The sequence below is a fragment of the Vulpes vulpes genome, chromosome 9 (assembly GCF_048418805.1).
Source record: "Vulpes vulpes isolate BD-2025 chromosome 9, VulVul3, whole genome shotgun sequence".
NCBI classification, from domain to species: Eukaryota; Metazoa; Chordata; class Mammalia; order Carnivora; family Canidae; genus Vulpes; species Vulpes vulpes.
Window position 1 is genome coordinate 92,478,994 of NC_132788.1, and position 13,569 is coordinate 92,492,562.

The following is a 13,569-nucleotide window of genomic DNA, read 5'->3' on the forward strand; positions in this document are numbered from 1 at the left end:
ACAAGAGCAGGAAAGTATCTGGAAAAAAACAACAACGTATCCCGAAAGAGGAAGGAGAAGCAATTATCCCAAAGCTATGCTTATAGTCACCACTTTTCAAGCAGAAACCACCTTCAAAGACAGAAGTGCTGACAGACTGAGGCAACTATTCTGTTTGGAAACCACAGGAAGCTTCTGGTTGGCAGGGGACAGACCATTTCAGGTCTCCTCTTTTTTCCTTGTTTCAACTCAAGTCATAAACCAGCTTAAATCTTTATGAAAGGAAGAAGGTGTAAAAGCATAAATAAGTACAAATAGCTGGGTCCCAAACTGTGCTTGTGCACAGAGACTGGCGCTAGGGTAGGATGGGGGAAGAGACAGCAGTTGTTAGCAATCAGTACATGTCCAAGAATTGTATAAGCCATTAGTCAGAGACCACCCTTCACCTTTCTCCTAAGAAAGTGTCATTTGCAACTCTCATGACCCATGAGATTAGGAACTCATGGGATTTACAGGCTGCTGAGCTCTAATACTAACCCATCCTGTAATTTCCCAGACACTGGCACCATATGCCTACAAAAACACACTTGGCAATGCAATGCTCCACAAATGCCTTCCATGCTTCCTCCACTGCCTCGCAGGATAAAGAAGTGCATCTTTAGGAGTGATGCTGTGCAAATGAACAGCAAGAAAAAGATGCAATTTGTTCAGATGAGAAATAAAACTCAGGGAAAGTGAAACAACAAATTGATTTCACACTCTGACCAACACAGATTAAAACTAACCCCTGCAACCTGCACTTAAATTTACTACAAAATCAGCCTCCTCTGATTAGTAACTATTTGAAGAAATGAAACTACTTTAAAGAAACAGTATATGTATTTATATACATCCTATTAATGATAGAAATTGTTTTGTTACTGAATTCCTTTTAAGTGGATGTTCTTTATCAAACTCCGTGAACTTTTAATATTTTTTTTTAATTTTTATTTATTTATGATAGTCACAGAGAGATAGAGAGAGGCAGAGACACAGGCAGAGGGAGAAGCAGGCTCCATGCACCGGGAGCCTGACGTGGGATTCGATCCCAGGTCTCCAGGATCGCGCCCTGGGCCAAAGGCAGGCGCCAAACCGCTGCGCCACCCAGGGATCCCCTCCGTGAACTTTTAGAAGAAAACATTCTGCATTTTTGGGCACCTGGGTGGCTTAGTCAGTTAAGCGTCTGACTCTCGATCTCAGATCAGGTCTTGATCTCAAGGTCATGAGTTCAAGTCCCACACTGTGCTCCATGCTGGGTGTAGAGCCCATTTAAAAAAATAAATTAAAGAAAGAAGAAGGAAAGAAAGAAAGAAAGAAAGAAAGAAAGAAAGAAAGAAAGAAAGAAAGAAAGAAAGAAAGAAAGAAAGAAAGAAAGAAAGAAAGAAAGAAAGAAAGAAAGAAAGAAAGAAAGAAAGAAAGAAAGAAAGAAAGAAAGAAAGAAAGAAAGAAAGAAAGAAAGAAAGAAAGAAAGAAAGAAAGAAAGAAAGAAAGAAAGAAAGAAAGAAAGAAAGAAAGAAAGAAAGAAAGAAAGAAAGAAAGAAAGAAAGAAAGAAAGAAAGAAAGAAAGAAAGAAAGAAAGAAAGAAAGAAAGAAAGAAAGAAAGAAAGAAAGAAAGAAAGAAAGAAAGAAAGAAAGAAAGAAAGAAAGAAAGAAAGAAAGAAAGAAAGAAAGAAAGAAAGAAAGAAAGAAAGAAAGAAAGAAAGAAAGAAAGAAAGAAAACATTCTGCATTTTGTAAAGGGCTCTGAATGTTCTTGGGAAACACTATAGAATAGCAGAAGCAACTAAGGTGCCTTCTATCAGCAAATATCTACTGCAAACACTCAACTGCATGTCCACAATCAGAAAAGGGGTAGCCACGGAACAAGCAGATATACTCCAAGGTGTGTTGGTTACCTCTACAGAACATATCTAGGTCCAGATGTGTGAAAAGCAACCTTCTCTACAGCTGCCAAAATGAAAAACACAGGGAACTAACACCAAATTGGAAAACCCCTGAGTTTCCTTTCTGTACTTAAAGAAGTAACTACTGTGGCCCAGAGGAGCACACAGAATCTGTGGACAAAGAGAAAGAGAGATGATTTATGACAACATTCATACTTTGCTAGCGGACAAACAAGACTCTGATACTACAGTCACTGGGAAGGAAAAGATACAGTTTTCAAGAGACCTATGAGCATCTCTATATATCAACTCTAATATGTATGTTAACAATGTTACTTCAGATTGAATATTAAATCCACAAGCCCAACATTCAGTTTCTTCTGCCCGAAACTTTAGATATTAAATAATAACAGAAATTTAAGGCTTAATTATAATAACTGAGACTTAAAAAAAAAAAAAAGGTACCCAATCTTAATCTTGGACATTTTGTGTGTCTGAGACTCACAGTTGTGCAAGGATTTTCAGGAATTGCCAAAATGGACAATATTAAGTAATACTTAACACTTATTGGTGCAAGGCTGCATTCTAAACACTTTACATACACTAATTTAATCCTCACAAGACTACCCTATGAGGTAAATACTATTAATATTAACCTCATTTTACCCATGGGGAAGCAGGCAAATAAAGATTATATAATTTGCTCAAAAATCACCTTCATGGAAAGTAGGAATATGGACTCAGAACCAAGCAGTCTAGATTCAAATTGATGCTGTTAACTGCTACACTGAATAGCCTCTTACCTTTTAATAAAATCCTAGACTGATATAAGTAATCTGAATTCTAAACTTTATTGAGCCCAATCACAGAAAAGGTTCCCACATTCCCAAGGACAGACAGATAAGGCCATGTCTATAATTAAGAAATACGGAAATCTGCAGCACACCAGTTACCCCTATTCTAAAATATCTATAGCAGAACTTTGTGAGTAGGTCCAAGTATGCAAATTAGAAAGCATGGGCTGCTATACTGGCTACCAAAAGTCTTCTGCAAAGACAAAAATCCAAAAGCTTGTTGTAATGATAGCTATAAAAGTTACAATATAGGGATGCCTGGTGGCTCAATGGTTGAGCGTCTGCCCTCAGCTCAGGGCACGATCCTGGGGTCCTGGGATCGAGTACTACACCGGGCTCCCTGCAGGGAACCTGCTTCTGCCTGTCTCTGCGTCTTTCTCTCTCTCTGTCTCATGAATAAATAAATAAAATCTTAAAAAAAAAGGATTAAAAAAATTACAATACAGTAAGACACTTGATATAGGATACTTAATATAGAATATTTTAAAAGCTTTAAAACCGAGAACAATTGTATAAAATGTGTATAGGAAAAAGAACCAGAACTAAATATGAGGAAGTCACATCTAACTCAGAGGTTAGAGATAAAAGTCTGCATATGAGATGAAAACCATGCATTGTCAAAAATCGTACTCAAACACCCCAACGTGAAGAACAACATACCATCTCTCAATATAGGTTAAGTCCAACACTGCCAGTTTTTCCTCCAGCGTCGCAACAGATCGCTTTTCTTTTGGTTGACACCAGATGAAGAGGCTGGCTTGCATTTAAGGGCCATAATGTATGAAAAACATATCACTTTAAATAACAGAATCACAGCTAGCACAGCGAATGCTCACACTTAGAGAAACTTGAGAGACAGAGACCAACTGAAGCCATGACTGAGTCACATCACACCTCTCATGCTCACTCCATGAGAGAGAAGATGGGGTCGTGGAGAGGGGTTGAGCAAGCACAGGTGAATATATGGAAATCTGAAAATGAGTAACGCAACATGGCTGTAGACGAACATGATTACAGTGGTTGTACTGTTACAGCAGGATAACTGGGGATTTTTTTAAATTCCTCAAATGTAATTTTATAAATCACAGAGTAAGTTTTAGTAGACCTATCCCACCCACAGACCTAAACATTCTGAAAATAACCAACCAACCAGGCATTCACAATTGCTAGAAACCATTTGGAATCATTAAGGTGGTAAACTCAATGTTAACAGTGCCATAGACAGATTCTTACCTAAAGAGTAAAAAATTATTTTATTACCTTTTTCTTCTACTGCCACATGCTGGGAAGAAGTCTGATGGGCTGATGGGTCTTTGTGCTTATTTATAGGACTATTAAAAAGCATATTTTACTCCATTTTCTAACCTAACTAAATGTACAGATTTCTCATAGAAATGTGAATGCTCCTTATAAGTTTTGTTTGTTTTTTGGGAGTTGAGAAGGATGATAACAAGGAAAGAAAAGGAAGTATATAAAGTAACACTAAAATTTCAATTCTTTTTCATGTTCATTAATCACGTGATAGCCTATTAACCAAAAAAGTATCTGTGATAAAAGCTAACCAGGTGCTTAAGGGGGAGTATGGTACAGAAAACAAAGCCCTAATGAATAATATCCAGTATCTTTTAGTCTCTGCTCCTAGAAGAGTTGACTCAGGGATGCTGACAAACATGGCCCTTAATTATTCAAGTCAATTGCAATGTTTATACCAAGCCTGGCATTTATAACAATTACACAGCAATACTTACTTAGGCAAATGAGATGAGCAGCCCTGTGTTCAAACTATTCTAAAAAAACCCAACTAACATAAACGAGTCTAGCTGAATTTCCCATTAGGAGTGATTTGACTTTGATAAAGCCAAGAATATACATACTAACTATAAAATGTAAAAAAGAATCAGGATTTAAAAAAAAAAAGTATTTATTTATTCACGAGAGACAGAGAGACAGAGAGACAGAGAGAGAGAGAGAGAGAGAGAGGAAGAAACACAGGCAGAGGGAGAAGCAGGCTCCATGCAGGGAACCCAACCCGGGACTCAATCCCGGGTTTCCAGGATCAGGCCCCGGGCCAAAGGCGGCGCCAAGCCGCTGAGCCACCGGGGCTGTCCAAGAATCAGGATTTTAAAGGACACAGGCAGAGGGGAATCAGGATGTAACGTATAGAATTGCTGAATCATTATACTGTATACCTAAAACTGAACAATACAGGAATTTAAAAAAAAAAGGAGGTAGGGAAAAGTTTTCTTTATTGGGTATCTTTGAGGGAAAAGAACAGATTTTTTTTTTCTCTACACAAGGATTATATCTCTGTGGGAACAAAGCATTATGAATATAAAGAGCACCACGAAAAATCTTTATAGAGATTGAAGAGGGCGATGTTTTTATAGATCCTATTTTCATAATTCCATTTCATTACTTTTATTTTTTTTTTAATTTTTTTCATTTCATTACTTTTAAAAGAAAAGTAAAATATTATCAAGTTAGAGATTTTGGCAAAAAACAAACAGAATCAATCCAGATATCTGAATTCCTACCAATGGAAGTAATATAACAAAGAAAGCCAATGTGCAAGATTTCTAACAGGTACTTCACTCTGTTAAAACTCAAGTGAATATGTCCCTGCAGCTTGCATTATGAAAAGTAGGAAAATATCTGATTTATGTATCAACCTACTAACTGGGAAGAACAGAATTGGACCTCATGAAATACATCATTTCAAATCTTACAAGCACTTTCAATCCTCTCCCCCTCAACTATTCACATAAGGCTTGCTGGTTTATAATAAAAGATGAAACAAGGAAGATGCACACTCATGATTACTTGCTAAATTTTTGAAAACTGCATATGATTCCATTTTACTTAGTGCTCCATTTGTGCCAACTGGTTATTCCAAAAAAAGGGGGGAGGGGTTGCTTGAGGTTGTATTTTCAAGAAGTTCTCAAAGTCCAAAAAATTTTTTTTAAGATTTTATTTATTTATTCATGAGAAACACAGATGTGAGAAAGAGAGACAGACACAGGCAGAGGGAGAAGCAGGCTCCATGCAGGGAGCCCAATGTGGGACTTGATCCCAGGACTCCAGGATCACGCCCTGGGCCGAAGGCAGGGGCTAAACTGCTGAGCCACCCAGGGATCCCCACAAAGTCCAAAATTAATTAGGGGTCACTTCATCTAATGATGATTCTCTGGCCCCAGGATATTATTATATGGGAAATTCTCACCCTTATTTAATTCATTTTAATTCCAATGACATTAATAATGCTATGTGAGCACAACAAAAGAATGTCCCTGCTCTCAGAGAGCTTAGAGTAAAGGAAGAGTTATGACAACAGATAGGCATAGACTATCTCAAGATGCTATGTAAGTCGGAAAAGAAAACAACTATTATTTCTTTATTGAGATATTACTGACATATAACATGTGTTGGTTTTAGGTGAACATAATAATTTGATATATGTGTATATTGTAAAATGATTAGTACAGTAAGTTTAAAGTTAACATCCATCACCACACACACAAATTTTTTTTCTTGGGATGAGAAATTTTAAGGTCTATTCTTTTAGCAACTTTAAAATATACAATACAGTACTATTAAATACAATTAACACACTGTATATTATATCCTCAGGACTTTTTTTATCTGGGAACAATTCTCTTTTTTTTTTTAAGTTTATTTATTTATTTAAGCAATCTCTACACCCAATGTGGGGCTCAAACTCACAACCATAAGAGCAAGAGTCGCACGCTCTTTCGAGTGAGCCAGCCAGGAATCCCAGGGAACAATTAACCTTTACAAAGCCAATGTTCTACTTCAATTTTTGTTCACTTGAAAACAAACAAAAAAACAAACAAACAAAAATCTACAGAGCAAACACCAGGAGTAAAAGAGGAACCTTTGTTGACCTACTTTTTTCCCTAGCCAACACTCTGGCCTGGCAGGAAAGATGGTATAAGTATATGGCAAAAGGATCATCCAAGAGAAGAGCAGTGCCAATGAATGCTGCAGCAAACTGCCATGCAAGATGATCCCAGAACAAGTCCCAGATTAGAGGGTAAAGTCTTCTCATTTTTTTTTCCTTCCTTCCTTTTTTGAGAGAAAGAGACCATGGGGGGAGGGGGCTACAAAGGGAGAGATGATCTGAAGCAGGTTCCACGCCACCTGGTATAGAGCCCAATAACGCAGAGATTGATCTCACAACCCTAAATCATGACCCAAGCCAAAATCAAGAGTCAGATACCGAACCAACTGAGCTACCCAGGTGCCCCAAGCTCTTTTCATTTCTATATCCCCAATATTAGCATAATACCTGGTACATGATGGTGCTCAGTTAACATAACAGCAATTGCAATGTGTATCTTCACTGGAGCAAAATACAAGAAAAGTAATTTCTCCGGTTTGTACTTATGCAGAAGCTAACTCACCATGTGCTTTCAGTCCGAGCCACTTCTTTCTGGGCCTGGGATATCCATATGCCAAGTTGCAATGATGTTAACTCCTTTGCAGGGTGGTCTCAGGAGTGCATGAGATAATGTATTTCAGCACCTTCATGTTTCTTTTACAAAGCATTGTCAGGGACTAAAGATCAGATGCTACCTGTTTTGCTGCTCCTCAAATATGCCCCAGTATTAAAATGTTAGCACTGGGCAGCCCCGGTGGCTCAGCGGTTTAGTGCCGCCTGCAGCCCAGGGTGTGATCCTGGAGACCCTGGATCAACTCCCACGTCAGGCTCCCTGCATGAAGCCTGCTTCTCCCTCTGCCTGTCTCTGCCTCTCTCTCTCCTCCCTGTGCATTCTCATGAATAAATAAATAAAATCTTAAAAAAAAAAAATTAAAAAAAATAAAATAAAATGTTAGTACTGATGAACTTCCTCACTGATTTCTAGTTGTTAAGAATATGTTTCCCGGGGATCCCTGGGTGGCGCAGCGGTTTGGCGCCTGCCTTTGGCCCAGGGCGCGATCCTGGAAACCCGGGATCGAATCCCACGTTGGGCTCCCGGTGCATGGAGCCTGCTTCTCCCTCTGCCTATGTTTCTGCCTCTCTCTCTCTCTCTCTCTCTCTGTGTGTGACTATCATAAATAAATAAAAATTAAAAAAAAAAAAAAGAATATGTTTCCCCCACAGATCACAAAGCTATTTTCATTTTGAGTGGAGGAAAAAATATGGCCCATAAACATGTTTCCTATTGCCTTGGCCCTAGTACAAATAAAAGGACAAGTCTCCACTGTTCACAAAGATAGTGGCTTCTGAGCTGGTTGCTCAAGATGAGAACAGATCACACTAGCCCAGCCACTTACCTATTCCAGAAGTAAAATAACATCCAGAGAAGGGTCAGACAACTGGCATTCTCACACTTTGACGAGACCATAAACCTAGGTCATCTATGTATTATAACAGAAAACTGATGCCCAACTAAATGTACTAGCTACCAACCAGATCCACATTTGGGATCCCCATCTGTGGTAAAATAGAAAGATATTTGGTCTCTGTTCCAGGTTCCTGGCATGGAGATCTTAAAACTCTTGGAATTTCCTGAATGACAGGGGTGATATGAGTGTCTTTTGTTCTAATGAGGTGACTCTTGGTGGGCTCTTTGATAGCATCAGGATGGGGCCTGGTGATCAGAATGCCCAAGCCTTGCTCAGAAGCTTGCAACTTTTAGCCTTACCCCTCCAATGCGCAGGGAGGGGAAAGGAGTTGGAATTTAACCTAATCACCAGCAGCCACAATGATTTAATCAATATGACTACATAATGGAACCTCCCATAAAAACCCTTCAATGATGGGATTTGGAAAGCTTCCAGGTTGGTGAAAGCATCCATATGCACCTGTGTGCAATTTTTTCTACTTCTTGTCTGATCATTTCCTATAACACCCATGAAAAGTCCTGTTTTATTTTACCTGTCTGAAAATCAGACATCATTAACAATTACTTGCTGATCTCTCTGACCAAGAATTATCTGTAAGCATTCATTTAGGTGTTATTCTTTTTCAAAAGCCTGTTGCCTCTAAAAGTCCTGTTTGTCAACCTCTAGTGACTTTACTATTAGAAATAACTGACCATTTTTCATCAAGTTATCCAGAGCAGTAAACTTCAAACTTTCAGCCAAAAAGAACTCAGAATGCATAGGGACTCCCAGATTCCTTTTTAAAAATTGATTTATAAGATCAGTTGAATACAGAACACTCATACCATATACCCATTTTCCATAGAAACTGAAGCCCGTAAGGTCAAAGACTACATTGCTCATGATCACCAGAATATTCTCTGCATCTCAACATGCTACAGCTATTGGATGAATAAATCAATAAACAAACATTCTCTAATAGTTTCAAAATTAGAGCCATACTCTAATCATACACTACCAAATATGTGGTAGGTAACACCAAAGAATGAATTATAAGCTTTTCTTTTTATTATTATTTTTTTAAGATTCTATCTATTGGGCAGCCCGGGTGGCTCAGCGGTTTAGTGCCGCCTTCAGTCCAGGGTGTGGTCCTGGGGACCCGGAATCGAGTCCCGCTCAGGTTCCCTGCATGGAATGGAGCCTGCTTCTCCCTCTGCCTGTGTCTGTGCCTCTCTCTCTCTCTGTGTGTCTCTCATGAATAAATAAATAAAATCTTTAAAAAGAAAAAAAGATTTTATCTATTTATTTGAGAGGGAGAAAGAGAATATGAGTAGAGTGAGGGGCACATAGAGGAACAGGTTCACCACTGAGTAGGGAGCCCAATGTGGGGCTCGATCCCAGGACTTCCAGAATCATGACCTGAGATGAAGATGCTTAATTCAGGCGCCCCAAATCATAAGCTTTTCAAGAATATAAGGCGCTATTTTATTTTTAAAAGACAGGGGGGAGGGGCAGCCTGGGTGGCTCAGTGGTTTAGTGCCGCCTTCAGCCCAGGGCCTGATCCTGGAGACCCGGGATCGAGTCCCACGTCAGGCTCCCTGCATGGAGCCTCCTTCTCCCTCTGCCTGTGTCTCTGCCCCTATCTCTCTCTCTGTGTTTCTCATGAATAAATAAATAAAATCTTTAAAAAAAAAAAAAAAGATGGGGGAAAAATGAAAATATAACATTTTCTAAGCATAGCATAATGAATTGAACTGAGATTAGGGACAATCAGTTATGAACTCTACCAGTAAGGTGTAAGTAGCAGTCAGTAGGCCATTAATATCTGCACTGAAGCTCTGTAAATATTCTACATGCTCATGAAAATGCTTTTAAGAAATCAATCTTTATATGACTTGTCAACTGATTTTTAAGGCTTATTTTCTAATACTAAGATTTAATTTATACCACAGTATACATCCTTTTAAAGTGTACAATTCAGGGGCACCTGCCTGGCTCAGTTGGTGGAGTGTATGATTCTTGGCCTCAGGACTATGGGTTCAAGCCCCACAGTGGGTGTAGAAATTACTTGAAAATAAAATCTTTTTTTTTTTTAAAGATTTTTATTTATTTATTCATGAGAGAGATATGTAGAGAGAAGCAGAGACACAGGCAGAGGGAGAAGCAGGCTCCATGTAAGGAGCCCGACGCGGGACTCGATCCTGGGACCCCAGGATCACGCCCTGGGTGGAAGGCAGGGGCTAAACCGCTGAGCCACCCAGGGATCCCCTTGAAAATAAAATCTTAAGGGGCACCTGGGTGCCTCAGTTGGTTGGGCTCCAACCCTTGGTTTCAGCTTGGGTCATGATCTCAGGATGATGAGATCAAGCCCCATGTCGGGCTCCCTGTTCAGCACAGAGTCTACTTGTCCCTCTTCCTCTGATCCCCTGCCCCACTCCGCTCTCTCTCTCACACACACAAATAAAAATCTTTAAAAAAAAAAAATCTTAAGTGTTCAACTCTTGATTTTGGCTCAGGTCATGATCTCAGGGTTGTGAGATGGACCCTAGGTCTGGCTTTGCACTGGGTGTGCATCTTGCTTAAGATTCTCTCTCTCCCTTTCCCTCTGCCTCTCCCCACTCTCCTCCCTCTTAAAAAAAAAAAAAATCTTTAAAAAAAACTTAAGTGTACAATTCAGGGGCATATATACAAAGTGGTGCCACCATGACCACTATGTAATTCCAAGAAGGCTTACATATAAATTAGATAGAAGACTTAAGTGATAACATAAGAAATATGGAAGCAGGTAAAAATTGCTTTAATTTACATTTTGAAGGTGGAGAATTTAAGCTACAAAGGATGAGCACCAAATCAGATGTTCTGTGCAAGGAGAAAGTTAAAGGAAGAAGTCAATGTATTTTTATAACCTGTAAATAGTTTGTATGGATGGCCTCTAACTTCTGCCCATTGAAGGTAACTGTTTAAGTGACTTTCCCTCCCTGGACTGAAGCTGGGAGTCAACCGGCTGCTGTGCTATTCAGCCTGATTAGTGACCCTTTTATTTTCGCTACTCCAGCAGAATAAATTCTTCTATGAATTTTACTCACCACCCAAAGGCACAGGAAGCCCCATGCAGACTTATATAACATAGAAGACTCAGCCAAAGCCATCTGAGCATTTGGCCGAAGAGACAAATAAGAACTACAGAAGCCAGGAGCAATTCTACCTAGAGAAGAGTGAGGAACTCAGAAAAGCAGGGAGTTCAAATACCTTCCACATCTCAGAGAGACAAATTCCATCTCAGTTAAATAGTTCTGGGGAAGAGGATATAACCTGCCAATTAAAGCATCTGCTCATCACTGTCATGCTTTCTTCCCAAAACTGCTATTTTCTCTATCTCCAGATGTTACATGTAGTTTAGGTAGAGATCTCCAAGATGACACAGTCTACCAATTAAAAACCACCAAGGTGGTGGTCCTTGTTTCTGAATAACATGATGCCTTGGGTTGTGAAGATGTTCTATTACCAGATCGAGAATGAAACTCCATACAAGAAAAGGAAGAATGCCGGGAGCTCAATAAAAGCCAACAATAATATTAAAACTTCCCTATCAGGGATCCCTGGGTGGCGCAGCGGTTTGGCGCCTGCCTTTGGCCCAGGGCGCGATCCTGGAGACCCGGGATCAAGTCCCACGTCAGGCTCCCGGTGCATGGAGCCTGCTTCTCCCTCTGCCTGTGTCTCTGCCTCTCTCTCTCTCTGTGATTATCATAAAAAATAAATACATAAATACATAAATACATAAATAAATAATAAGAAAATAAAACTTCCCTATCAGGGCTGCAAATTACCACAGTCATCCTTCATAACTTAAGTGGTTTCAACAAAGGGGCTTAAATTGAAGAATGACTCAGCCCACAAAAGAAACTGAGTTTCATATTAGTGTCAGGAAAGCTAAATACCCCAAAGAAAAAAGTTGCTTTAGTTAAGTTAATGTAGAAAGTTAAACCAGTAATCCTAAAGTACTGATTTCAAAAACAGTACTGGGATTCTATCTTTTTTTTTAAGATTGATTAATTAATTAATTAAGGCAGAAAAGGGAGGGAGAGGGACAAGCAGACTCTGAGCTGAGCACGGAGCTTCACATGGGGCTCTATCCCACAACCCAGGGATCATAACCTGAGCCAAAACCAAGAGTCGGGGGATCCTTGGGTGGCTTAGTGGTTTGGCGCCGCCTTCGGCCTAGAGTGTGATCCTGGAGTCCCGGGATCGAGTCCCGCATCAGGCTCCCTGCATGGAGCCTGCTTCTCTCCCTCTGCCTGTGTCTCTGCCTCTCTCTCTCTCTCTCTGTCATGAATAAATAAAATCTTTAAAAAAGAAAAAAAAAAAACCTACCCACACTTAAAAAAAAAACAAAAATAAAACACCAAGAGTCATGGATGCTTAATCAACTGAGCCACCCAAGTGCCCCAAGACATTCTTTTTTTTTTTTAATTTTTTTTTTATTTTTCGATCCCGGGTCTCCAGGATCGCGCCCTGGGCCAAAGGCAGGCGCCAAACCGCTGCGCCACCCAGGGATCCCGACATTCTTATTTTTAAAGGTTTGCCATTTTTGCTTAAGGCTCCTCTGTAAACATCCTCCCCAAATGTGGTACCAAGACTCCTGGTTGAAAACAAAAACTTCGGAACGACTAGGTGGTTCAGTGGTTGAGTATCTACCTTCAGCTCAAGGGCATCTGATCTCAGGGTCCTGGGATCAAGTCCTGCATCGGGCTCCCTGTGAGAAGCCGGCTTCTTCTTCCTCTGCCTATGTCTCTGCCTCTCTCTCTCAATCTGTGTCTCTCATGAATAAATAAATAAAATCTTTAAAAAAAAAAAAAAAGGAGGGAGGAAGGGAAGGAGAGAGGAAGACAGACAACTAAAGGCATAAAATAGTAGCAACCCAACTCTAGCTCCTGCCCCAGCTCAGTACAGCAGAATTGGTAGACAAGGCAAGGGTTTGCCATGGGCTCCTAAAGCACATAAGCATTAACCTTTTTAACTTAAAGAAGGTCCACCTGCTTACTAAGTCTCTTTTAAACTGTGCCCAGGGATGCCTGGGTGGCTCAGCAATTGAACATCTGCCTCTGGCTCAGGGGGTGATCCTGGAGTCCAGGGACTGAGTCCCACATCGGGCTCCCTGCATGGAGCCTGCTTCTCCTTCTACCTGTGTCTCTGCCTTTCTTTGTGTGTGTCTCTCATGAATAAATAAATAAAATATTTAAAAATAAACAAACAAACTGTGCCCAAAAGTTATAGAATAAGGAATATAATCAATCTAATGCAGTGGTTCTCACAAGTCAGGGCACATCAAAATCACATGGAAGACTTGTGAGAGCAGAGATGACTGGGTCTTGTCCCCAGAGTTTATGATCTGATAGGTCTAAAGTGAAGCCTGAGAATTTGTATTTCTAACAAGGTCTGAAGTAGTGCTGACACTGCTGGTCCAGAACC

The 13,569-nt window shown here is 40.0% G+C and overlaps 1 protein-coding gene across 11 annotated transcripts in view; it reads right to left on the reverse strand.

Annotated features, from left to right (window-relative positions):
• The window catches only part of RBM6 (RNA binding motif protein 6), a 121,969-nt gene that overhangs the window by 69,186 nt on the left and 39,214 nt on the right, over positions 1 to 13,569 (reverse strand). The window lies entirely within an intron of this gene.